General features: G+C 43.3%; 1 protein-coding gene and 1 long non-coding RNA gene across 2 annotated transcripts in view; one reads left to right on the forward strand and one right to left on the reverse strand.

Annotated features, from left to right (window-relative positions):
• LOC137465571 (guanine nucleotide-binding protein G(q) subunit alpha) overlaps positions 1 to 27498 on the reverse strand; it is a 166542-nt gene that overhangs the window by 85826 nt on the left and 53218 nt on the right. The window lies entirely within an intron of this gene.
• Positions 16098 to 27498, forward strand: part of LOC137465577 (uncharacterized) — a 419327-nt gene continuing 407926 nt past the window's right edge. Inside the window, exon 1 of the long non-coding RNA XR_010994710.1 lies at positions 16098 to 16258. This is a non-coding gene — a long non-coding RNA (uncharacterized lncRNA). The remainder of the gene's footprint in view (positions 16259 to 27498) is intronic.

The raw sequence follows: 27498 nt of genomic DNA on the forward strand, positions 1-27498 counted from the left end.
TTGGACTGCGGGTCAGCTCTTAGAAGCTGAGAACTGAGTGGGACGGGTTTTCCCTGAAATAGCAGACTGTCTGCCTCTTGAAGTGCATGTTTGCTAAGGGAGGGTTTTCTTGAAAATGGGGAACCAAATTTCTACAGCTCAACGGCTGGTTCTGTCCTCCTGGCAGGGTTATATCCCTCAGCTGGGGGTCCCAGTGTCCGATGCCGAGCTCCTTGGACTCCTGGGTCGGGCTTGGGACCATGGATTTTCTGTGGATCTCAGACACGCCTTGGATCAGAGAGTTTGGCACGAATTGGGTCGTTGCATCATGATGGAGTTGAACAAGGGGGACACAATAGCGTCCTCACTGTTCACAGTCTGGGGGCGCATCTACACGGCCCTACGGGGCGAGTCCCCAAGAGGCAGCGATTCCAACTGGGAACCTTTGGGAAGCGAAGATACCGTGTTGGTATATAGCGGCATCTCAGGATTCAGCGGGCAAGAAGCGGGCAGGGTGGTGCCCAGCCTTGCCCCGGTGCAGCGCAGGGCCGCGAGAGACACCGGGACGCCCTGCGGACTTTATATGTCGCCAGGAACTTACGTTAAGCCCAAGTATCCCCATCCCCATGATTATGTTCAGCCGAAATATCCTTTGCTGACTGATCGGTCGCTGTCCGCACGGCTGGCTGTGCCACGGTCAGCTGGGCAGACTCGCCTCTCCTTGAGCGCAGCGCCGGTGATGTCATCTGCCTTTCAGGAGGCAGCTGGAGTGCCTTTGTCACAACTATCAGTTTTGGCACACCCGACATTGCAGGGGTTGCACGGTGCGACCCTGGCCTAGCAGGAGCTGCCACAGCCTGCAGCGCCGTAGCCAGGGTGGCTGCTGTGGTTTTTCCGTCTTCACCACGGTGGACTGAAGATCGCCCATTTGTTGAGCAGGCGGCTTCACTGCTTCAGCCACTGCTGGCCCCCCCTCTCCGGATTGCACTTGGGGGGAGAGCCGGCGCCGCCCACAGCCCGTGACGCAGTGGAGGCTGCTGCCCCCCCCGGCTCCTTCGCTATTGACTATGGAGCCTGCGCATATGTACAGGTCCCACCCCCTTGTACTGCCAGGACTGGCAATGGAGCCTTTGACCCATCCCCTGGCACGCCCCCCGCCACCCGCAGGGGGTCCGGCTTTGCTGACGGGACAGGCGCAACTGCCTCCTGTTCCGCCCCCCTGCGCGCCATGCGGACCGGCTGACTTGATGTCCTTTGCGGAGCCAGTACCTGCTGTGCCGCCCTCTACTGCGCAGCAGCATGTCTTGGGCGGGGCCTCCATGTTGTTCTTCACCCTGCCCTCTGTGGGACTGGCTCCCGCACCAGGGTGGTGGCTGCCTTCCCTGCCCCGCCTGCCATGGCACCGCCCCTGCCGACAGTGGGGTTCAGGGCCCCGCCCGCTGCTCCAGCAGCAGCAGCAGCTCTGCCTCTCGCTCCGCCTGCTGCAGCTTCAGTGCCTGTACTGCCTGCTGCGTTCCAGCAGCCCGTACCGTTTGTGCCTCCGATGACTGCAGCTTCGGCGCCCGCTCCACTCACTATGTCGCGGGCTGCGGATGGTCCCTTCGTGCCACTGCTTGCGATGGGAGGATCCACCGAGCTTCTGGTCACGGCTCCATTCCCCGCCCCATCACCAGCAGCTGCCCCCCCCATCCCGGAAGCTGTGAGCTCGGAGGCTGTGACTGGTTCTTCTGTTTCATGGTCAACAGCCGCTTCTCCTGCCTCGGTGCCTCTCACCAGCCTGCTTTCCCCTGCGGATAGCAGACTGTCCTGCTCGCCCCCATCCCAGGAGGCAGGCAGTGACAGCAATGATCAGCGATGCTCAACTCCGCGATGGGGGCATGACTGAATGTCGGAATTCTGGCACCGAGAGGGGTGACTGGCGTCTCAGAGGGATCTGAGGATGCTGCCTCCCTGTTGGGTGTCTGTGCGGCTGATTAATTCCTGCCGCTTTTGGGAAGCAGTCAGAGAACGGGCTTTGGAAGCTTGTGATTGGGATTTGATAGAGCGGGTGGGCAAGCCTGGTGGTGCGGTCTTGAACCCACTGATCCAGGAAGAGGAGACCATAGTTAGTGGTCAGCTGGTCCCTCTGGCCTCTCGGGAAGTGGTACAGGGGGATCGGAGTGATGATGCTTCACCGCAACGTAAACTTCAGGCCTTTCCCATTTGCAAAGCGGTCCTGAATTCGGGGCAACAGGACAGGCACGATGTTATGGCCTGGCAGGCTGTGCAAGATTTGCAAGATAAGGTAGCGAAATATGGGCTGGGCTCTGCTCCACTGTTGCAGGTCCTCAGAGTGATAAACACTGACCTGCTTGCTCCCTATGATATCAAACATCTGGCCTCTGTGTTGTTCCAACCCGTGCAGTTTGACGTTTTTATGAACAATTGGAGGAAACTGGCCGAAAGGGTCACGGCTGAAAACGTTCATTACCCTCAGACGGATCCTAGATCCTATGTGGGTGTGAATGTGCTCATGGGACAAAATGCCTTTTCTAATCCTGATCTTCAGGCTACCTGGGACCCTCTCATACTTGAGCAGGGCCAGAAGGTAGGCTTTGTGGCATTGCTGAAAACCATGGAGACAGCCGCTCCCAGGCCATGATATGTGAAAATAACTCAGGGAGCCAAAGAATTGGTTTTGCCATTTGTCGAAAGGCTTGCGTCCGCTTTGGAGAAGCAGATTGAGGATGACAATTTGAGGCAGATTTTATGCAAAACTTTTGCAAGGGACAATGCAAATGATGACTGCAGAAAAATCATAAATGCGTTGCCAGGTGACCCATCATTGACAGACATGGTTGAAGCTTGTTCCCAGGTTGGTACAGTGGACCATAAAATGTCTGTTCTGGCAGCAACCTTGCAGGCAGGCCTGCCGTCCTCAGGGACTGGTCGGCGCAAGAAGGGGAAAAAGAAAGGCAAGCAGGTACAGGGGACGAAAATAAGAAAAGAGGCAGATTCTAATTTCTTATACTCCAGGTGTGGAAAGCCAGGTCATTTTGCAAGCAAATGCAAGTCTGCCTACCATGCCAACGGCAAACGTTTGACAGGTTTGGGAAACGGGGGAAAGAGCGCACAGGGGAACTGCGCGTTGACACAAGTGATCCCCCAGGGAACGGCACCAGCACAGGGTGTCTCAGCCAGCTCAGTGCAAGCACCTGTGCCTTTGCCGGGGTGGATATACACACCGCAGCACCAGTCATCTTAGATTCTAGTAATGTGCATAAGATTTCTCTGAATGCATTCGGGCCTTTAGGCCATGGGTTGAGTGCATTGCTAGTAGGACGATCTAGTACTACCCTTCTGGGAATCTTTGTGCACCCGGGTGTCATTGACTCTGATTTTATGGGCCAAATTTGTGCCATGGTTTCCACACCCTCCCCCCCGTCGTTATTCCGGCAGGGACCCGCATTGCTCAACTTGTGCCTTTCAAGTCATGTGTTCCCAGGGCAGACCAACGGACATGTGGAGATGGTGGTTTTGGATCCACAGGACTGCCACAAGTCTTCTGGTCCGCGGTCATTTCTGCAGACCGTCCGCAAATGATGTGCTCCGTGATTTTACCAGGTGCCAGCCAGCCTTGGATTCAGCTGCAAGGTTTGATCGACACCGGAGCCGATGTGATAGTCGCCTCCTCCTCTGCATTGTCTCCTAAGTGGCCTCTGGACTCTATGAGAGCAGCCATTGAAGGGTTGGGGGGTGCAGCGCAGACCTTTATAAGCCAGCAGGCTGTGTTGATCAAAAACAGGGATGGGCAGACAGCTAAGGTTCGGCCCTATGTTACTGCAGCTCCGGTCACTCTCTAGGGTCGGGATGTGTTGGCGGCCTGGGGGGTACGGATCGGGACAGATTTTTGATAGGGGTCACTGTGCTGAAGGGCGCAGAATATCCTACACTGCCTTTACAGTGGCTAGTGACCAGACCCATCTGGGAGAACCAGTGGGCCCTACCAAGTGATAAGTTAGTCGCCCTTCGTGATTTAGTTCAGGACCAGCTTTGGCAAAGACACATTGAACCTTCTACCAGTCCCTGGAATACTCCTGTTTTTGTGAACAAGAAAAAGTTGGGGAAGTGGAGGCTGTTACAGGTCCTCTGGAAAATTAATGCAGTCATGGAGAGTATGGGGGCATCGTAGCCTGGTATGCCCTCACCTACCATGCTCCCCGTGGGATGGGAAATCTTGATCATTGATTTAAAGGATTGGTTTTTTACAATCCCTTTGCATCCTGATGACAAGCCAAAGTTTGCCTTTACCATGCTTTCCGTCAACAGTGCTGAGTCTGTACAGAGATAATCAATAGAAAGTTTTGCCACAGGGCTGCAAGAACAGTCCGACTATCTGTCAATGGTATGTGGCTCAGGCCTTGTCCAGAGTCCGCGAGCAGTTCTCTGACGTGTATTGTTATCATTATATGGATGATATCCTGGTGGCGGCACCCACTCAGGAAGAATTGCTGAGGGTACAGCCTCAGTTGTTTGCCGCCTTGCATTCTTATGGACTGCAAGTGGCTCCGGAAAAGGTTCAAAGCCATCCTCCTTGGAAATATTTGGGGGTCAAGATTCTTGAGCAAACTATTCAGCATCAAGAGGTGCAATTTGCAAAGTCTGTTGCGACCCTGAATGATGCCCAGAAATTGCTTGGGGTCATCAGTTGGTTACGTCCCTATCTGTGACTGACCACAGCGCAGATGTCCCCACTGTTCAACCTTATAAAGGGGGACCTGGATCTGAATTCACTTCAGAAATTGACTCCTGAAGCATGACAAGCGCTGGAGGAGGTCCAACAGGCTTTGTCTCCTTGTCAAGTTTATCGAGTAGATCCTTCCATTCATATCACTGTCTTTATTACCTATCCAGACAACCATCCCACAGGTGTCATTGGCCAATGGAATGACAAATGGCCTGATCCTTTGCACATTTTGGAGTGGGTCTTTTTGCCCCATCAGCCCAAGAAGACAGCATCCTTGCTGCTTGATTTGGTTGCCCAGTTGATAATCAAATGCCGTCATCGGTGTTTGCAGTTGATGGCCGCTGATCCCATGAGGATTGTTTTTCCAGTGGAGTGGGACACTTTTGAATGGTGTTTAATTAACAGCATTCTTTTGCAAAGCGTGCTGCAAAACTTTTTAGGGCAAATTGTTTATCATCTGCCCAGGCACAAATTGCTGAAACTAGCAAAAACAGCCAGTCTGTCCTTACGACCAAAAAACAGTCGAGTGCCAGTGCGGGGACCCACCTTCTTCACCGATGGTTCGGGAAAAACGAGAAAGGCCATTGTGACCTGGAAGGATGAGTCTGGATGGCAAGTGCTAGAAGGCCACGTGTCCAGCTCAGCCCAATTGGTTGAGCTGAAAGCTGTTGCTATGGCATTTCAGAAATTTTCTCAGGTGACTTTGAATTTGGTCACTGACTCTGCTTATGTCGCAGACATAACCAAGCGGTTGGATTGCTCACTGCTGAAAGAGGTCAACAATGCAGCTTTGTTTCAATTGTTGAGAGCCTTGTGGCGTGCAATTCAAACCCGGGTTCATCTGTACTACATCCTGCACATTCGGAGTCACACCACTTTACCAGGTTTCATAACAGAAGGTAACACCAGGGCTGAAAGGTTGGCTAACGCTGCATGGGTGGCGCCTCAGCCTGACAGGACTGCACAAGCCAAAGCGTCGCACAATTTTTTTCACCAAAGTGTACATACTTTGCAAAAGCAATTCGATTTGACGTCCACTGAAGCTCATGACATTGTCAGCTCTTGCGCTGACTGTCATGGGTTTGCTGCGCCTTTACTGGCAGGGGTGAACCCCAGAGGCCTAAAGGCCTTGCAGCTTTGGCAAACAGATGTTACTCACATTGCCGAGTTTGGTTGACTCAAGTATGTGCATGTGTCTATTGACACCTTCTCCACCATGTGGGCATCTGCTCACACAGGGGAAAAGGGTCGCGACATGATTGCCCATTGGAAGATGGCTTTTGCAGTTTTGGGAATACCTTTGAGTGTGAAAACTGACAATGGCCCTGCCTATGTCTCACAGAAGACACGACAGTTTTTATGCTTGTGGGGAGTCTCACACAAATTTGGCATTCTGCATTCATCAACAGGTCAAGCCATTGTCGAACGCACTCATGGCACTTTAAAGCGTGTTCTGGAAAAAAAGATGTGACCTCCCGGAAGTCACCCCATCCAAAATGGCAGCACCCATATCGGGATGAAAGCCTATCCCAAAAAAGAGATATTTCCACACCCCCCAAGGTAGCCCCCCAGAATCTGAGGACGAGTTTTGTACATCAGGAGGCACAGATACCTGGCAAAGGATAAGAAGGGACACAGTACAGCACGGAGAATGGGAGATTGCATCCAAATTAACAGTGTTCCCAGTCCGATATAATGCTGGGGGTAGAGGACCACAATGGGAACAAATAAGCTTTGCAGAGATCAAGGAAATTTGTAAGGCTGAGAGATCATATGGAAGAGAGTCTGCATATTTCCAAGGTTTACTACAAGCCACCTTTTCAGCCAATGTATTCACCCCTCGTGGCCTAAGGCAGCTTTGTACATCTTTGCTGTCTCCAACAGAGTATTCTCTGTGGGAGCTAGCATGGAAGCATTTACTAAATGACCTTTTAAGAGGTTATGCAAGAACTCCAGCCACTGCAAATATAACTCTAGATCAGCTTGCTGGGGAAGGAGCCTACATAGATCCACAAAGACAGGCAAGGACTCTCAATAGACCAGTCCTTCAGGATATTAAGGAAGCAGCAAGGGCTGCCTTGCTTCAGGTGCCTGACCAAAATAAACTTGAATTAGACTTCACAGAAATTAAACAAGGGATGGATGAGCCGTACATTAAGTTTCTGGACCGTTTAAAATTGGCATTGGATAAGCAAATTCTCATAGATCATGCCAGACAAGAGCTTTTAAAATGGCTTGCAATCTCTAATGCAAATCCAAGCTGCAGGAAAATATTACATGCATTGCCAAAAGACCCTGAGCCCACCCTAACACAGCTAGCAGACGCTTGCAATTGCCTGAGCACCCCTGAACATGCAGCAGCCATGCAGGCTGAAGTGCTAGTTAATGCCATCACAACTGCGCAGGAAAACACCCTAAAACAGCAGGGAAAAGATGTAGAAATTCAAGCACAAACCCTAGCAGAAGCTCTAACAGCATTTAAGGGGGTAATTGAAAATCAACAAATTCCAAAAGATACATGCTATTCTTGCGACCAAGAAGGGCACTTTAAAAGAGAATGCCCAAAACTATGAAGGAGGCCACCTCCAAAAACCAGTAGATACAGAGGTCCCTTTCAAAATACTAACAATTTCCACCCAGCACAGGGTTGTCCATGCCATCTGCCAGGAAACTTGCAGCTGAGCACGGTACAGTGACGTGTGATAACACAAGAACTGCTGTACCATGGGCCAGAAACCACCACAGGCCACCAAGTACAGAATTGCAGCAGATCTTTGCAGGACTACCGAGCACAATGTCCCCAGGCACCAGATTGGAGCCGTCTACAGCCCAGCCAGTGATGCTAACAAATGCCATTGCTCACACAATATCTACAGGATGGCTGGGCCCTGAACCACAACCACGTCAGTTCTCAATAGTGAGAGTGAACAGAGCTCATGCAGAAGGTTTCTATATCATTCCAACTGTGTTATCTGCCACCTGTTCACAGGAAATCACCGTATTAGCTTTATGTCCAGACCCTCCATGTTTTATCCCTAAAGGACTATGTGGATATTCTCAGTTCAGTCAGAGAGAAAAAGAGAAGGTTTTCTAACCAGGTGAGAGCCTGGGAGACAGTTGGGAAAGGAATGTAAATAATCCTCTAATCTATCTTGTCGTTCACATTGTTTATAGATATGTTCTGCCACTGTGCGTCATTCACTGCACACCAATGGTGTGAGATGTTCTTACTTTAGGACCAATGAAATTAGTCTGCATGATGTTCTCTATAAATAGAGCGGCACATTTGAAATAAATCAGTTCATTCTCTTTGCCTTTGATTTGGAATCATTTTCGTTCCTGTCCTGCCTCAACAGCGACAGGACTAACCATAGCACAAGCTTTTCTCCTACCAGAGTCACAGAGCAACACATCCCTCATCGCTTGGACCAGGCACATCAGCCGCGGGCGGCCTCAACTCACCTGTGTCCTGAAGCATCTTGGGAAAACCATCACCCTCGCTGGCTTGATAGATACTGGAGCTGACGTCACTCTGATATCGAAATCAAAATGGCCACAGGACTGGACCATCGTACCCACACTGGACACCCTGGCAAATATTGGTAGTCACTGTGAAAGATTCCGTAGCTTACACTCTGTCACATTTGAGGGACCCGAAGGTCGTGTTGCCACCACAAAACCATTTATAGTGGGAGCTGATATAGTTCTCTGGGGAAGAGACATTCTCTCCCTATGGGGTCTGAGAATAGAAACCAATTTTTAACAAGGGATGTTGATGGACATAACACTCTAAAACTCACATGGACATCCAATACACCTGTCTAGGTCAGCCAATGGTCCTTACCAGAAAAGAAACTTACAAGAACAGTTAAATAAAGGTCACCTAATTCACACTACCAGCCCCTGGAATACTGCAATTTTCATAGTTAAAAAGCCAAACAGTGGGAAGTGGAGATTATTGCAGGATCTCAGAAAGGTTAATGAAGTGATTCAAGAAATGGATTCTTTACAATAAGGTTTATCTTCTCCCATTATGATTCCAAAGGATTGGAAGTTAACTGTTATTGATTTAAAGGACTGTTTTTTCAATATTCGTTTGCATCGAGATGACGTGCCATGATTTGCCTTTTCCGTCCCATCAATAAATCAGCAAGCCCCTTTAAAAAGATAGCATTGGTTTGTGCTTCCCCAAGGAATGCAAAATTCCCTGACAATATGCCAGTGGTATGTAGTAAAAATACTTTCCTCTGTTCGTGTACAATACCCAAATTCCCTAATCTTGCATTATATGGACGATATTTTGGTATTAGCAAAGGACCAAGCATCAATGCAGGAGACAGCAGATCAGGTCATCTCAGCAGTGGAGAAAGCAGGACTCACAATAGCCAAGGAAAAGATACAGAAACTTCCTCCCTGGAAATATTTAGGACACAGAATCACAGAACAAACTGTAACTCCACAACCAGTCCAACTAAAGAGAAATCCAAAACGACTGAATGAAGTACAGCAGCTGGTAGGGACTCTGAACTAGCTTCGTCCACTGCAAGGCATCTCAAACCAGGACTTAGCTCCTGTGTCTGATCTACTGAAGGGAGACACAGCTTTAAACTCACCACGAGAATTCAACAAAGAAGCCCAAAATGCTTTAGATAAAGTGATGCGAGCTATCCAATCACGCCAGGCGCACCAATAAAATCCTAACTTGTCTTTTTGTTTGCAGTTTTAGGGGAGAGTCCACAGCTTCATGGTCTAATATTCCAGTGGAATCTAGAGAAGAAGGACCACCTAATAACCTTAGAACAGGTTTTCCTATCTCATCAGTTGGGTAAAACTATAACAACTTGCCCTGAAATTATATCACAATTGATTATAAAGGCTAGATCCCGAATGTTTTCCCTTTCAGGAAAGGATTTTGCAGAAATCATTCTGCCTGTCACATCCATCTATTTGGAATGGTTAATTCAAAATTCAGAGGTTATGCAATTTGCCATAGAAAATTTTACAGGCAAAATATCAGTCAATTGTCACGAACACGAGCTACTAAATTAATCTCTAAAATTAATTCACAAGCCCTTAAGAAGTCATGCACCCCTAGATGCAATCACATTTTTACAGGCGTCTCAGGGAAGTCCAAAAAATCTGTGATTGCTTGGCAAAATCCAGAGACCAAAAAATGGGAATCAGATATTGAAGAAGTAGATGGTAAATTCACATTTCCTTTTAATTTAGTAACTGATTCATTCTATGTTGCAGGTGTAGTGGAGAGAGCAGAAGAGTCTCTGTTAAAAGAGGTTTCCAGTGACCAGTTATACGGTTTGCTTAAGAAATTAATCTTCCTTCTTTCTATTCGACAGGAACCTTACTTTGTAATACACATTTGTTCACATTCTGCGCTCACAGGTTTCCTAGCAGAAGGCAATGCCATGGCTGATTTGTTAGCCATGCCAATACAGAATACACTTCCCAATGTCATCGAACAGGCCAGAATGAGCCATGCCTTCTATCATCAAAATGCACCTGCCTTAGTAAGAATGTTTAACATCTCTCAGAATCAGGCTAAAGCGATTGTCCAATCATGTCTAGATTGCCAAAAATTAGCCATACCAGCAATAGCAATAGGGGTTAACCCTCGAGGTCTAAATAGCCTGGAGATATGGCAAACTGACATAACTCAATATCAGTCATTTGCATGGTTTAAACATATACACTTATCAATAGATACATTCTCAGGAGCAATTTTTGCTTCTGCACATCAAGGAAACAAGGGTAGAGATGTAATTCAACATTTCTTACAAGCATTTGCATCCCTAGGCATTCCTCAAGAAGTTAAAACAGACAACAGGCCAGTCTATGTTTCTAACAAACTGCAGGAGTTTTTCAAAATCTGGGGTATCAAAAACACCACAGGTATTCCACATTCCTCCACAGGCCAATCTATTGTAGAAAGAGCACACAGATCACTGAAAATGGTCCTTGAAAGGCAAAAGGGAGGGACAGAAATGTTGTCTACCATAGAGAGGCTGAATAAAGCTATATATGTTTTCAATTTCTTAAATAATTCTTTCATGGAACAGGTACCACCGATTTTCAGACATTTTAGTAATACCAGTCAAGCAAAACTCAAGGAAAGGCCACCAATCTTCATAAAGGATCCAGAGACGGGACAAATTTCAGGACCCCATCCTCTTGTGACTTGGGGGAGGGGATTTGCATGCATTTCTACAGATGCAGGTCTCTGATGGGTCCCTGCCAAAAATGTTAAACAACAGGTACAGTCGATCCAAGAGCAGCAGAAGATGCCAGAAGAAGAACACGCAAATAACTGAACAACAGCTGACCATATTCAAACGTGAAGATATTTCTTAAAGCAGAGACTGTGTTTTCTAAGTTTGCACTAGTTAAAATTGTTTAAAAAATAGTTTTGCACTGAAAAGGTTCTGTAAGTTACTGCTGTTGTGTTAAAGCTATTAATCTACCTTCAAATCATTTGTTAAAAATGCTTTGAAGTTCTTTATGTTCAAATCATATATAGCAAGAAATTTAAGGTTTGCCTGAAAAAACACCTCACCAAAGTTAAGATAGAAGAATAGTTTACAAGCAATAAAAACTATAACCGAATTAAAAAATCCCTAGCATAGCTACAAATTGTCAACAGGGGTGAGACTTCTTCAGATCTCGCTCCTTTCACCTCTTTCCTTCTTATGTATATAGAAAGGGTGAGATGAAGGAATGTGCCCCCTGTTGACGGAGTGACAAAATTATTCTGTCTGCTTAAAAAGTCAAAAAGCCCAGAAGGTTCTCTCCTAATTTGGTACAAAAGACATCTCATCGGAACTTTGGGACTCCACCTCAGACTTGGGGCTGTCCGACTGGACAGAGGCCAAGAGGTCCCGCCTAGATTAACTTCCTGCCCCAGTCTTAAAATTTGCTGCTTAATCAAATTATTAATTTTCTCCACTTGGCTGCTTGATTGAGGGTGGTATGGAGTATGAAGTTCCCAATCTATGCCCAGGTGGCTACTAATCTGTTGCACTATTCTGGAAATGAAATGTGATCCTCTATCTGAGGATATTGTGGCTGGAACTCTGAAATGTGGTATTATTTCTTGTAATAATACCTTGGTCACTTCTCAAGCTTTGACAGTTCTGGTGGGGAACACTTCTGGCCACCCTGAAAATGTATCTGTCAATACTAATAAATACCGATACCCCCCTTTCCTTGGGAGTTCTGAAAAGTCAATTTGCCACTGCTGTCCAGGTCTATGGTCCCTCTCAAACTGACTAAATTTTGGTCTGGGGGTATTTTTGGGGTTAGTCTGGAGGCAAAGATCACACTGTCCAGTCACTTGAGTAATAGTGGCATATAAATTCTTGGCAACTATTTTTTAATTTAAATAAGTGTTTAGGGCATCTATTCTCTAGTGTGTTTTTTGGTGCTCTTCCCTTACTGGTGACTACAACAAATGGGAAGGGAATACTAGCTTCCCTTCAATGGTAGCCCACCCCTCTCGGTTATATGTTTCTTTTTGATCTTTGATTAGTTTCTGTCTTTCTTATTATATTCTGTCTTACCTTCAAGGGAAATTTGTCTGTCTGTAATTAGAGACCTTTTAATAATTACCTCACTTTTTTCTGTTTCTTTTGCCTCTCTATCCACCAGTTAATTTCTTTTCTCTAATTCTGAGCTCACTCTCTGGTGTGTCTTAATATGTATAATTGCTACTTTTTCAGGAAGCTGAACTGCTTTCAGCAGCCAGATTGTCTTTTGTGCATGTTTGATGTTTTTTTCTTTGTGAGGTTAGCAGTCCCCTCTCTCTCCAGATGGCTCTATGTGTGTGTACAACTCTGAATGCATACCTCAAGTCTGTATAGATGTTTATTCTCTTTCTTTTTGCTATTTCTAAGGCACGGGTCAGAGTAATTATCTTGGTCTTCTGCGCAGAGGTGCCTGTTGGTAAGGGTCTGGATTCTAAAACTACAGCTGGCACTATTTTGCTATGCTTAAGAAGGCTCGGAATTCTTTTATTGTCTGGGGTTTCAGGGTTTGGTATATTGCTTTTTTGCGAGCTTGCCTTAAAGCCTGTTGCCCAGTACTGACTTCGTACCCCAGGTAGATAACCGTCTGTTTGACCACCTGTGCCTTTTTCTTTGATACTCTGTATCCTTGGAGCCCTAGGAAATTTAAAAGGCTTACCATCCAGACCACACATGCTTCTCTCGTTTCAGTGGTTATTAGAAGATCATCTATGTACTGTAATAGCCTTCCTTCTTCCTGTGGAGCTTCCCAGGACTCTAGATCTTTTGTAAGTTGTTCCCCAAACAGAGTGGGGGAATTTTTTCTGTCTTGTTTTTTTTAGAGGGTACTATTTAATTCTCACTGGCTGTATCCCTTCCTTAAGCTTAATTACTATCGGGGGGAGGCATTTTTCGCCCTCCCTGGTACACCAGAGGCTTATACCCTGGCAAACACTTGACTTAATATCTCTTCACTGATTTCTTCCTTAATTTCAATGGCTGTTAATGCTAAACTTAACACCTTTATGTACTTTTGATCATTTACTTTTAGAGTAACCTCCCTATTTTTGAATGTAATGGTTGCTTGTAACTGCTCTAATAAGTCTCTCTTTAAAAGTGGCTTTGGCAAATTGGGCATGTATAAAAACTTATGAATATTTTGACGGTTTGCAAAGTATGCTTTTTCAGATTGGCCAGTTTCCCCCTTACCATAACATAATCATTTTTTATAGGCCTCGAGGCTTTATTTAACACTGAGCATGTTGCCCCCCTGTCTACTAAAAATTCTATTTTCTTAGTCTCTATCTTTCTACTCCATCCCAACTCTTTGCTTTAATTCAAAGTCTTGGGGTATAAAAAAATAGGCTGAGCACACTCAGCTTTAATTATTTCTGCTGGATTTCTTAAATTACTTGAAACTCTCTTTTCTAATAATTTAAACACCCTATTACTTCTTTGCTTCTCGTGACCGGTTGCTACTAAAATCTTTATAGCTGTCTGAGTAGCCTTTGTTTTCTTAGAATAACACAAATGACAAAGTGTTTGTCTTGGTCTCCTCCACCTAAACTCTGCTTTACAAAATCTCAGTCTTTTCCAGTTCTCTTCTTGCACAATTTAATCTTCAATTAAAGCAGTTTCCACTGACACTCACTTTGCTGCCTTGCAAAAGGCTGTGCTTCTTACAGTAAAAACTCTGATATGCTCCCAAACACAGACCTCCTCCACCCCCCGTATCTCAAATTCACGAGAGTCAGGGCTTAAGTTGCTGTGGGAGGAGAATTCCTGTAATTCCTTTAATTCATTCTACCACAGTTAAACATAAATCACCATACTGTAGTTTTTCTGCGTAAAATGCTACACTTGTTGCAAGCAAGATCCTAAAATCTCTACAAACACAGCCATACAATCCCGAGAATCAAATTACTACAATGTGGGGGAAGAACCACACAAACTCACTGGGAAAGGGGGTATCTCTCAAAGTGCCCACTTTTCTCAACACAACCTAGCATACAACACTTCACTCACATCAGCTTCCTCTAGTCTCTACATACTCTGGACACAATTAAAATAACAGCACACAGCAAAATTATTAACTGGATCCAGTGATTTACTGGATTCACAAACTCCCAGGGATCAAGTCCAAGTCACTGGGTCAGAGAAACTCCCTGAGTTCATTTAGTCACGGTTAAAATGTGTATAATCTACACAAAACACTACTTTTAAACACAATAAATGTCTTCACCCACGTTTCTCTACTTGTTCTACTTCTCCGTGGGGTGCTCCCTGCCCCCACAGCCTGCCCCAGCTAGCACCCCAGGCCTCAGCAGGGGCGCTTCAGACATGGGTAGAACTCCCCCCCTGTGCCGTGGGTACACTCACTCGCTTACTTTCTTATATACTACGCACTCACACAATTACAAACACATTAACATTAACCACAATGTCCGGACACCACAAGTACACAAAATTTGGGTTCACTCGACTCACCCCCAGAGTCGCTAGCGGCTGCTCTATCAAACAATGAACCCGTCCCCAGTCGTGCTGTCAACCAGGGGACCTTTGCCGCTGACTGTGCTCTCGGCCGATGGCTGCCTGCAAGCACAAGGACGAGGCTGTGCACTCAGATGTCTCTGAGCGGCCTACCAGCAGACCTATCTCTCTCTCCCCTGGGGCCCTTTGATGTACATACCATTTATCCGCACACCAGCAGGTCATCGTTGTCTGTCTCCGCAGGAGGCAAGCCAAGACAGAGCGGAGCTCCTCTAGGGAAAATCCCGGGGGTGCATCTAGGAGGTCCACCCCCCTCCGCCCCTGCGAGGACAGAGACGATCTCCCGCCTGGCTCGCCAAAAATGATTTGCAGAAAAAAATAACTCTACAACTTGTAAAAGTTGTAAAGCTGGTATGTTTATTATAGCACTGGATGCATGTGGGGATCGTCCCCCCCTTAAAGAGCATGCGCACCCCCTGAGAACTCCTGCTCTTTTTTTATTCTTCTTTACTAGTACATATGCATAGAGCTTTACAATAGGTTCATGCATATTCATTTTACTGGTTTTGCATTATAACTTATAATTAGTCTTTGGACAGAGAACAATCTTTGTATAGACAACTCTTTACTTACTTTATCTGTCTTTTGTAGATTCAGTTTTGGTTTGGGTTTTTTTTTTTTTTTGTTTTAAGGTTCAAGGAGCCTCTCATTTTTTCAATTTAGAAATTCATATTCTTTCTCTTTGGCTGAGGCAGTTTTTACTAGCGCAGCAGAGCTACTAGACTAAATAGTATATTTTACTTATGCTACCAAGTTACTAATAATTCAAAGTAGCACATTTCACCTAAATCTAAATGGATTTCTACTCTGTTAAATTTCTACTCTGTTTCAGGATCAACTGAATCAACACAAAATGACAAAAACAATCAAAAGCGTCCATATGACAATTTTCAAAATGCAAACAATCCTGAGTCCCCAATGTCCAAACAGATTTTCTGGAGCATCTTACAGCTGGCAGGATGGATGCGGGGTTTTCTTAGCACAGTTTATCAGGAAACTGAGTCAGGAGAAGGTTTCTTCAGCAGGGGCTGGTTTTCTGTCACCTGTGGTAGAGTGTTTGGCTGTGATAGACTCTGTACAAGGTAGTGTAGGGGGTGGTGTGCCTGTTGGAAACTCTAAATAGAAATCATTAACTTGTAAGAAAAAGATGGTTACTTTAGGGAAACTTTCCTTTCTTTCCCTCCCAATCACCCCCCCTTCTAGTATTGAGAAGGAATTCTGGGGAAAGGGATTAGTGGAGAGAGACCATGGGAGGGGGGAAAGGGAGGTAGGAATTTGTGGGAACATAAAAAAAAGGTAATAGGACAATGGAAAGGAAAAGGGTGTGGAAGGGGCTAACAGCGGACCTGTTAGCTAAAGGAGCGAGAAGAAGCTGATAAGAAACTCTCTTCAAGGCTGCTACCAAGGAGACCAAGACAAGAGAGGAACTGAAGAAAGATAAGGAGAGAACTTTGCAGCTGGACGAAGTATTTTTAGAAAGTTAGCTGAAGTCACTGTTATTTTTCACCAGTGTAGTTATGTTGATTCATTGTGGCCAATAGTTGGGGTAGAAGAAGTATAAACAATTCGAAAGTGTATAAAAGGTCAGCCATTTTTGATAATAAAGAGTTGCCATCTGAGACTGCTTGATGTCTCTGCTTTGTGTCGTGACCACCTCGACAACGACAAAAGGAGAAAGTGGGAGGGAGGCAGGGAGGACACTGGAATTGAGGAAGGGTATTTGAAGAAGTGGGATTTATTTGATTGGAAGGTTCAGTCATTATGGAGGTGGACTTTTGGATGCAGGACGGCTCGTTGGTGTCCTGTGCCATTTTGGTTTTTCAGCTGTCACTGGGGCTTGATGGTTGTTGGTTTTGGGTTCTATTTCCTTGGTAGTTGAGTGGAGGACTTCTATGATGTGGATAATATTTCGCAGATTTGCAGTTTGGTGCATGTTTACTACCTTGCACTGGAACTCCATCAGGTCCTGTTACATTGGCTGCTTGGGGGCCTTTTATTTCTTGTATTATATTAAATTCCACAATTTCTCCATCTCCTAGACTGTGGAGGTATTTCCTGGGGTTATTCTTTTTTATAGCAGTCTGATGAACAAACACATCTTTTTGTTATCATTCTGGGTTATGAAACCATATCTGGCTTTTACATTGAACCATTTCACTGCCCCCAAAACGTTAATGGCAAGGACCTTTTTACCTTTGCCAGTAGGTTTGTGTTTGTGGTGCTGGTGCTGGACTTGGTGCTGGTGCTGGTGCTGGCATTGGGACGCTGCTGAGCGAAGTTTGTCCTGCTCCTGGTGCTGGCGGCCATGCTGGGGGCCGGCCCCTTCCCGAGGGTCCGTCTCGGCTGGTGCCTGCGGGCACTGCTGGTGTGGGGCTTCCCATGCGGCGGAGGTGGACGGCGGCGGTTTCACTGCCAGGACTGCGGCTCTGAGTCATCCCTCGGTGGGGCTGCCTGCCCGCCTGGCGACAGCAGCGCTCCGGGGCCGCCAGCCTCGCCTGCCCCCCCACCCTCGGCCCCAATGCACCGGGCTGCTGCGGTGTGGGCTGGGCAGCGAGTATCAGCTGGCTCGTTCTGCCCATGCGGAGCGGCCTCAGGGCTGCCGCGGGTTTTCTTCGGGGGCAGCAGTTCGGTGCGAGGGGAGACGGCTCTCTCCACCCGCGCCGCGTCTCGTGGTGCTATAACAACCAAGGTAAACACGTCCGTTCTTTTGTTTACTGTCCTTTCTAGCACTGCAAGGCTGATTAAAGTGTGTGTTTGGAAAAGGCTCACATGTGGGGTTTCTTTCCCCTTGGTTGTAAGGGACTGGTGCAGCTGTAATTTGCCAGTCAGGGCCCGCGCCTCTGACCCCACCACCCTCACTCCTGGGACTGGGACCGTGGGAACTGTGGGACGAGGCATGAGGGCCAGAGGGCAGAAGGGGGGACCCAGTGGCCCCAGACAGGCGGTATCCGCCATCTTGAGCACGTGAAAGTGACCATGCAGCCGTGGCCATGCAGGGAGAGCCAACTTGGGCAGGAGGAGTAAGGACGGAAAAACCTGGAGGAGTCTTTCCTTGTGACAGGGGAAGAGGTGTGGGGGCACAAAGAGGGGAACACGGAGGAGGAGTTTTCAGCTGGGGTTCGCAATTTTTTAAATGTTCCTCAAGAGTCAGAACGCGTTTCATCATCATATTAAATAAAGGATGGAATTCTATCTTAGTTTTCAACTTTTCCCAAACTACTTCAAAAAATTCATCAGTTAGGATTGAGTTCCGCAAAATATAGGGAAAATGCTTAAATAACCAGTATACAAAACACTTTAACCCCCCCCCCCCCCCCCTTTCTGAAAAACAACAATTTTCTTGAAGAAAAGACTTTTTAAGGTGGAGGTAAACTTCTTGTTGTGCATGGGCGAGTGTTGCTTCCATCTTAACCCAGTCTCTTCCCAACACGAAAGAGTAAAGTAGGAAAGAACCAAAATTTCAAACTCACCACACTGGGGTAAAAAAACCCAAATTCTCGGGGTGGTCTATTGCAGATGTTTTCCAGAAGAGGTCCCTGTTTGATGCCCTATTTGCTGCAGCTGGAATAGCTGCTAATAAAGTCCAGGGTAAGAAAGCAAAAAGGGCCTTTGCATAGTATCCACAGATGTTTAATTCAGCTGCACGGTAAGATGTTCAGGGTCCAAGGGCACACTCATCCGAGAAGTCCAGGTTTCTCTCTCCCCAGAGGTAGGGACTCCACAGTAGTCTTGGGGCAGTTCCAGGATGAGGGCCAATTGGGGAATAGGGAGGGAGTGGCTCAGAGACATAGGAACAAGGGGAGGATCCAATGGGGTCCCAACAGCCCCTGAGGGAAGCATCTTGTGTCTCCTCAACCCAGGGGATGCCTCCCAGAGTTCCCACACAGTTTCCCCTAAATGTTAAAGGGACCACTTTCCTAGTATTTAATCTAGTTAGCTCTATATGGTCTACAACTTCTCTAGAATGAGGGCTGAGATGTCCAAAAGAGCTGATGAGACCCCTAACCCAAAAGTAAACCCAGGCGTGGAAAATTCTACTACTTAGAATAGAGAGAGAATAAGAGAATAAGAAAAAAATGTCGAACCCTAAAAGAATTTTCTGATCCCCCAGCCTGAAAATTTTCATGTAAACAAATTCAAAATCCAGACAAGGTGGGGAAATATCTAGAAAAAAACTGCCATGATAACTCTAAAGAAAAAAAGATCATAATAAACTAGACCATGGCCTATGCTTATCACACCCTACTAAATACTATAGAACAGCAAATCGAAACAAGGGGGCAGGGAGATAAATCAACAACTACCCCAGTCACTCAGGCTGCAGCCAACATCCCAGCTACTCAGGTTGTAGCTAAACCAGATAGTAAGCCTAAGCCTGCAGCTAAACCAGACAACGAGCCTCAACCAATGACTATTGCTCCTACCACGAGAGGTGGAAAACACACAACTAAAACCAATTGGCCAGTGATCCGGGGGAAGGACCCTCAAAGCCAATTATTGACACAAAATCAAAAATCACTATTAAGTCCTTTTCCTTGAAGGACCTTCATAGCCTAAAGAAAGATTATACTCGACGACCTGATGAATCTATAATTAGTTGGTTAGTCCATCTTTAAAATACTGCAAGCAAAGCTAGAATTCTGGACGGTACTGAAGTGAAGCATTTAAAATCCCCATCACATAATCCAGTTATCAACAAAAAAATGATGAGGGAGGCTAACCCTCACAGTCTCTAGGCACAAGTCTTGGGAGGTATGGCACAAAAATATCTGTGTACAGACACTCTCTATATACAGCAAACCCAGTAAAAGACCATAGAACAAAAAATTCAACACTTAAAAAAAATATCAGTAGCAAAGATTGTCTTCTCAAATAATCTAAACACTATAAATCCAGACTTAATACCATATACATCCCTAATGTAACAAAAACTTATACAATTTAAGCCACAAAAATACACTTCTGCTTTAACAATAATAGAGAGGGATGGCAGGGAAAAGACCGTACTTAATATAACCAAGAAGTTCCAAACATATGCAGATGCTGTGCATGGCCCAACACATACAAAAATCACAGCTATAGAAACACGTGTACAGAAATGAAAAAATAAAGTGAAGAGAATCACAAAATACTCAGAGAAGAAATTAAAGAAAGCTTTCTCCAAATCTCAACAATACAGATCAGAAGTTCTAACACCAAACATAAACATCCCCCAAACAGGGAGAGAAGGTACACCCCACAAGCTGAACTATAGTTCTTCCTACATGATTATAAAAAAAACACATAAAGAAATAGAATAGAAAATCTACTACTGCTCTAATGCAACAAGTGCATAAATTTAAAAAAAAGCAAGACTCAGAGAAAAAGTTCCACTAAAACAGAAACAACTCCAGTTGCCCATAGCCAAACTACCAAGTATAATAATAATGACAACATATCCAATCCCCTTAAAAGAACCTCCAAAACATATGCCCAAGAAAAAAAGATAACCAGGCTTAGAGGGGCCCTACCTCTAGCAAGTAAAAGTTTAAAAAACCCATATTTTTTAGACTGTATAGATTCATTAGCCTAGCACATCAGAACCACAAAAATATAAGACCTTAGTCAACACTAGTGTGCAGTGCACATTGATCCCATCAAGACATGTGGGGGCAGAATCTGTTTCTATTGCTGGCGTGACAGGGGGATCACAGGATTTTACTTTAGTAAAAACTAATGTAAACCTAACTAAAAAAGAGTAAAAAAATCACCCTATTGTGACTGGCCCAGAAGCCCCATGCATTTTAAACATAGACTTCCTCTGAAATAAATATTTCAAAAACCGAAAAAACTCAAGTGGTCGTTTAAAATAACAGCTATAAAAACAAAGAACATTAAGCAATTAAGCACCTTACCTAAACTATCAAAAAACCCATTTACAATAAGACTCCTAAAAGTAGAAGAACAACAAATACCAACTACCACCTCAACAGTACAGCACCAACAATACAAAACAACTCAAGATACTGATTCCCATCCACAAAATAATCTGTGAGCTAAAAAGTCAAAAAGTAGTCAACAAAACCCATTCACCCTTCAACAGCCCCATTTAGCCTATAAACAAATCTAAAAAAAAAATAGAAATTAACTGTAGACTATCATGCCTTAAATGAAGTGACTCCACTGCTGAGCACTGCTATATCAAACATGTTAGCACTCCAATATGAGCTAAAACCCAAACCAACAAAATATTATGCCACTATTAACATTGCCAATGCATTTTTCTCCATTCCTCTAACAGCAGAATACAGGCCTCAGTTTGCCTTCACATAGAGGGGTGTGCAGTACACCTAAAACCAACTGCCCCAAAAATAGAAACACAATCTTACCATCTACCATAGACTAATCCAGACTACACTAAAAAAAAGATAAAGCTCCAGACCATCTACAGTACATGAATAACATCATTATGTGGGGGAACACAGCAACAAAAGTGTTTAAAAAAAGAGAGAAAAGCATCAAAATTATCCTAAAAACTAATTTTACCACCAAGAAGAACCAAGTTAAGGGACCTACTTAAGAAATCCAGTTCCTCAGAATAAAGTAACAAAATAGACAGCATCAGATTCCCACCGATGTCAACATAATCACAGCCATATCTCCACCAACCAAGAAGAAGGAAACACAAACTTTCCTAAGCACCATAAGCTTTTAGAAAATGCATATTCCTAAATACAACGAAATTATGAGCCCTCTCTACTTAGTCACCCACAAGAACACTTTCCAGTGGGGCCCTAAACAACAAGCCTTTACCCAAATCAAGCAAAAAATCACTCATACAATAACCCTTAGCCCAGTCAGGACAGGACCAGATATAAAAAACATGCTCTACTCTGCAGCTGGGAGCCATAGTCTGTCCTGGAGCCTTTGTCAGAAAGTGGCTAGTGAGACTCAACATCAACCACTAAAATTTTAGAGACAAAGTTACTAAGAGTCTAAAACCAACTACACCTCAAAAAAAAAAAAAGTAATTTTAACAGCCTGTAAAAGAGTCCAAGACACCCCAAAAGTAATAAGCACTAAAACACAACTCCTCCTGGCACCCCGACTACTGGTGCTGAAGCAAATATTCAAAGCAAATGTTCCCTCTACCCACCATACCACCAATGCCACATGGAGCAAGTGAATTGCCCTCATCACACAATGCACCCATATTAAAAACTAAATCACCCTAAAATTTTAAAAATAATTACAAATTAGCCCAAAAGTGAAAACTTTAATCTCATAAACAAAAAAAAACCAAGAGCAAATAACAAGTACTAAAAAAGCTCCACCATACAACCAACTGCCAGCAAAAGAAACACATTGCACTCTTTTTACTAATAATTCTTACCACATTATGAAGATAAAACAAAAGTAAAATGCAGCCATATAAAGCCCCACACAACAAGTTACAAAAGCTACTAAAAGAAAAAGTAGATCAAGTCAATTTACTAAACTCAAAACATTCAACTAACCCTAAACATTACTAAAAAAGAGAAGTGGCCAAAACTATACCTTTATACCAATTCATAGATAGTAACCAATGCTCTGTGGGAATGGCTGAAGAAGTGAAAAAAACCTAATTAGCAGCATTAAAAAAAAAAAAAAATTTAAGCTACTAAAGAGTAAAAAACATCACTACCAAGATAAAGAAAACTATCTGTGAAAGTCTGCCATGTAGATGCCCATGTCCTCAAGAGTAGAACTAATAAAGAACACCAAAACAATCAACAAGTAAATCATGCAACAAAAATAAAAGTGTCAAAGATAGATTTAAATTAGCAACACAAAAAAAAGTTATTCCTAACTTGATGGACCCATGATGCCTCAAGTCATCAAAATAAAAATACCACTTATAAGTAGGCACAAGACCAAAGAATAAATTTAACCACAAACAACATTTCTCAAGTTATCCATGACTGTGAGATGTGTACTGCCATCAAGCAAGCCAAGGAAGTTAAAATCCCTATGGTATAGTAGACAGTAGTCCAAATGTAAGTATGGGGAGGCCTAGCAGGTTAATTACATCACACTACCTCAAACCCACCAAGGCAAGCGCTATATGCTCACAATGATAAAAACCACCACTAAATAGCTAAAGACCTACCCTGTACCTCACGCTACGGCTCATAACACCATCCTAAGCCTTAAAAACCAAGTCCTTTAGAGGCATAATACCCCTAAAAAAATTAAGTCAGACAATGAGACTCATTTCAAAAACAACCTTATCAAGACCTAGTCTAAAAAACATAACATTAAGTAAGTATACCATATCCCCTACCATACACCAGCTGCAAACAAAGTAAAAATGTACAACAGACAATTAAAAACCACCTTACAAAGATTAAGTAAGAAATCTTTAAAAAATTAAGAACAGCATCTAGCAAAGGCCACCTAATTAGTTAACATCCAAGGCTCCGCCAACCAAGCAGGCCCTACCCAATCTAAGCCCCTGCATACAATAAACAAAAACAAAGCCCCAATAATACATATCAGAAATTTATTAGGAAAAACAGTTTAGATCAATTCTACCTCAAATACAAACAAAGCTATTCATAAAGTTGTCTTTGCTCAGGGACCAAGTTGCACATAGTAAATAATACAAAAAGAACAACACAATGTATATCTCAAAGAGATCTAATTATTAAATAAGAACCATATATGCATATCACTATTTGCTAAATATCACTGCCATTATCTATCTTTATCTATCTATATTTATAATGTATGTTTATAAAGTGAAAATATATATTAGTTTTAGTAATAACCTAACAATATAGGAATAAGGAGTAAAATGTCCTAAAATTACTTTATGATGCTTATATCCCCATTTGTGTATTTAGCCCAAAAATAAGTTTTACACCTTTAAGACTAATTCAAAAGCAAAGGGACGGAGAAAAGAAGTGCAAAGTTTGTTATTAGAAACTGCACTTACTCCCCCACATCCTTCTCCTAGACTGTGATGTCTGCAGCACAGACAGCGAGAGTTCTTTTTTACTTTTTAATTAATTTTTAACTAATTAAAGCAGAAAAGTTCCCTAAACTATAATTTTTCTTTTTCTTAAAACTGTTTAAATTTTCTCTAGACTAAAAACCCAGAAAAACACTGGCAGCTCACACCTATAGCCCACCAGGCCTGGCCTAGGCCCTGGCATTTCCAGCACCAGAAAGACTAATAACAGACTAAGTGAGCCAGGCTACAACCCACCAAGGGGCCTTTCTGAGTTTGTCATCTCTTCAGAGTGGCGAGAGGTTTTATTGTTTAATATTGTTCATTTTCTTTTATACTAATAAATGCTTTGCCTATTAAATAAACAGTTTTTTCCACTTTTCTTCAAGGAAATATTTTCCCAAACCAGTTAAAAAAGGCCACTTAAATTTACTTTCAAAAAAAACCCCTTTAGAAATATTATCCCAAATTTGCCCTAAACCAAGACACCTCAGATCTCAGTTTTTCCCCTTCTTCTGAAACCTATGACAGAGTGTCATGTTCTTATATATATATGAAGTAAGTATCATATCACACATTGCTTTAATAATTTTGTAATATTTTTCCTGCAATATATGTCATACATTTAGCATAAGAGTGTTCAATATGAACTCATAAAGCACAGAATAATATATGGTATGCATTTTTGACAGGATTAACTCTTACTAAAATTTTGCTTTAACTAACACATAAAAAAGTCATTTGCACCAAATCTCCCTTATAGGAGAAATGGGTGTTAATGCCTGTACAAACTACTCTAATCAGGTTCTGGAAGAATGGGTGTGGGAGTCTTCATGAACATCAAGCCGCACAAGTTTGTTGCAGAACGCCGCAGTCTGAACTTCTGAACTTTAGAAGAAAATACTCAGGCTTAATAGACTTATGAATATTAACTTGTCTGCTCAGGAGGGGCTTAAAGCTAATTTTAATGGTCATACGATGCATGATAAGGGGGTAATACATGTTAAAAGGGTAATATGTAATAGGCGGTTCGGGAAGTCTGTACCTTCCTAGTACTGCAGCCAGTGGGGAAAGGAGAGGGGCAACATGCAGTCAACAGTTCAGGATGAAAGGACGCCGTGTCCTCCAAAAACTTGACAGAGACCCCATGAGGGTATGGCCTTGTGGACTCTCTCCCTTTGTTCGAATAAAGTTGATTCTTACAGGACTCCTCTGTCCTTTGTGGACAATGGCCTTTCACAGTGTGATTTTCCACATATCTCTAAATCATTGAAATACAAATTAACTTCAATTTTTGGCCAAAATATTGCTTCTTTAAGAGGAAATCCATATTCTTCGAAAAAAAAATCATAAAATGCAAATTTAGCCACTGAGATAGTAAGACCATGTTTGTATTATCTACTGTGAAAAACGTTTTTGTGATTCGTGTCAATTGGCAATGGAATCAGCAATTGCAACTTTCTGACCAAATAGCCAAATAAAGCATCAAAATAGAAGTATAGTAGAGTAAAGAGATGAGGTAGCAAAACGACTGATGCTTAGAATAAAATAGAGCAAGTTATGGTAAAGCTAAAAGGATATTGCAACAAAGTGACTAAAATGCTTATGTATAATTAAAAGCTTGATGCACTTGACAAAATCATGTAGCAGACACCAGTGTAAGGCCTCCCTCTAGACGACCACAAGAAGGACAGGAAGCCAACGACCACCTGGAAAGATTATGAAATTGCTGATTCCAGCTTATTGATATTTGCTGATTTGGACTAACCAAGCACATTGGAAAATGCTTTGTAGGCTTAAAAACAGTATATATATATATACTTTGCCGAACTTGTAAGTGGTGTGTGCCACTAGTGGAGCGGTGACTCCCCAGCCACCCAGCACTGCTTCCTTGCTTTCTTTGAAATAAAATCTATAGAAATAGATTTCAGTTTGGCTATCGAAATTTTATATCATCTACTCTCTTTTAAAATAAAATAAAACTTGAAGCTTGTAATTCTTTACTGAGAGTTTAGGTAGCAATAAAAATTATACACAACTGGAAAGAAAACATGCTGATAAAGCGATCTGCATTATATTATAGAAAACAGTACTTCAAATTATTTACTCTTTGTGAGTCTAGAAAAATTACAATATATAGACAAACAAAATTTTTTAAACTCACAGAAATATAGCAGAAAGAGTCTATATCTTTTTCAGTTTTGTGATTCTTTAATTGGGTGGCACTGTACTAAGGCTTTGTCAGTCTAAGGCTGATAATATACTATATTTGGAGATATAAAGGTATACTAAATTTTGCAAAGATTGTGATGCAATGGTGCTGAATTAAAACTATTTTTACTCCTGTCTTCAGCTTTTCTAGAAGTCTGTAAGGGAACAGAACTGGATCCAATATCTTTTTTATATAGCCACACATACACACATGCAAAAGAAAATGTAATACTAGACATACATATATAAAAATGTAATTTCTCTGTGCTTTCTCAAGTCCATCCCTTCTTAGGTCAATGCTCAATAAACCATCCTGTTTCTTCCCATAGACTGATCTTGTGGTTAAGCCAGCAGCAACAGTGAAGCAAACATTTCCAGCTCTCCTTAACTGCATGGAGTGTCGTGTCCTGTATTTCAGTCATAACAACCCCATGTAAGGTTATAGGCTTGGAAAGAATGTCTGGAAAGCTGCCCAGAGGAAAAGGACCTGGGGGTGCTGGTTGACAGCCTTTGAATATGAGCCAGAATGTGCCCAGGTAAGCAAAAAGGCCAATGGCATCCTGGTTTGTGTCAGCAATAGTGTGGGCAGCAGGACTAAGGAAGTTATTGTCCCCTTGTACTCAGCACTGGTGAGGCCACACCTCAACTATTGTGTTCATATTTGGACACCTCAATGCAAGAAAGACATCGAGGTGCTGGAAGGTGTCCAAAGAGGCACAAGAAAGCTGGGGAATGGTCTGAAGCACAAGTCTTATGAGGAGCAGCTGAGGGATCTGGGTTTGCTTATTCTTGAGGAAAGGAGGGTGAGAAGGGACCTTATCACGCTACAATTAATTGAAAGGAGGTTGTAGTGAGGTTGGTGCCAAGTCTCTTTTCCCAAGTAGCAAGTGATAAGGGGAAATGGCCTCAAATTGTGACAGGGGAGGTTCAGGTTGGATATTAGGAAAAAATTCTTCACCAAAAGGGTTACCAAGTATTGGAATAGGCTGTCCAGGCATGTGGTTGAGTCACCATCCATGAAGGGATTTAAAAGATATGTAGACATGGCGCTTAGGGACATGGCTTAGTGGTTGATTTGGCAGCATTAGAATTACAGTTGGATTTGATGATATAAAGGGACTTTTTCAACCTAAATGATTCCATGATTCTATGTACAGGGGAAAAGTGTGAAAAGTAATCCTAATAAAAAAAGAAATAATGGAATATTTCCATCACAGAATGCACTAAAATGGGATAAAAGAATATGAATTTGAGATATTATAGAAATTATGGGATTACACAGAAATTATTAGGAAGTGAATATGCAATTTTCAACACAATATACAGGAACTTACAAAATCTTAACATTAATAACTTCTCTTAGATTGTTATGATCAAGGGGAAGAAAGTCAATATTTTTCTACTGTTAGTCACAAAAAAAGCACACAGAAAAAGTTTTTCTAACTATGAAACCACATATTTCTGTAAAAAAAAATCCTTTTTACGTGAAAATAAAGCTACTTAGTAGTGGCAGAACATGAAATATATGCATGTCTAGGGATTTGCTC

This window comes from Anomalospiza imberbis (assembly GCF_031753505.1).
Source record: "Anomalospiza imberbis isolate Cuckoo-Finch-1a 21T00152 chromosome W unlocalized genomic scaffold, ASM3175350v1 scaffold_31, whole genome shotgun sequence".
Classification (NCBI taxonomy): Eukaryota; Metazoa; Chordata; class Aves; order Passeriformes; family Viduidae; genus Anomalospiza; species Anomalospiza imberbis.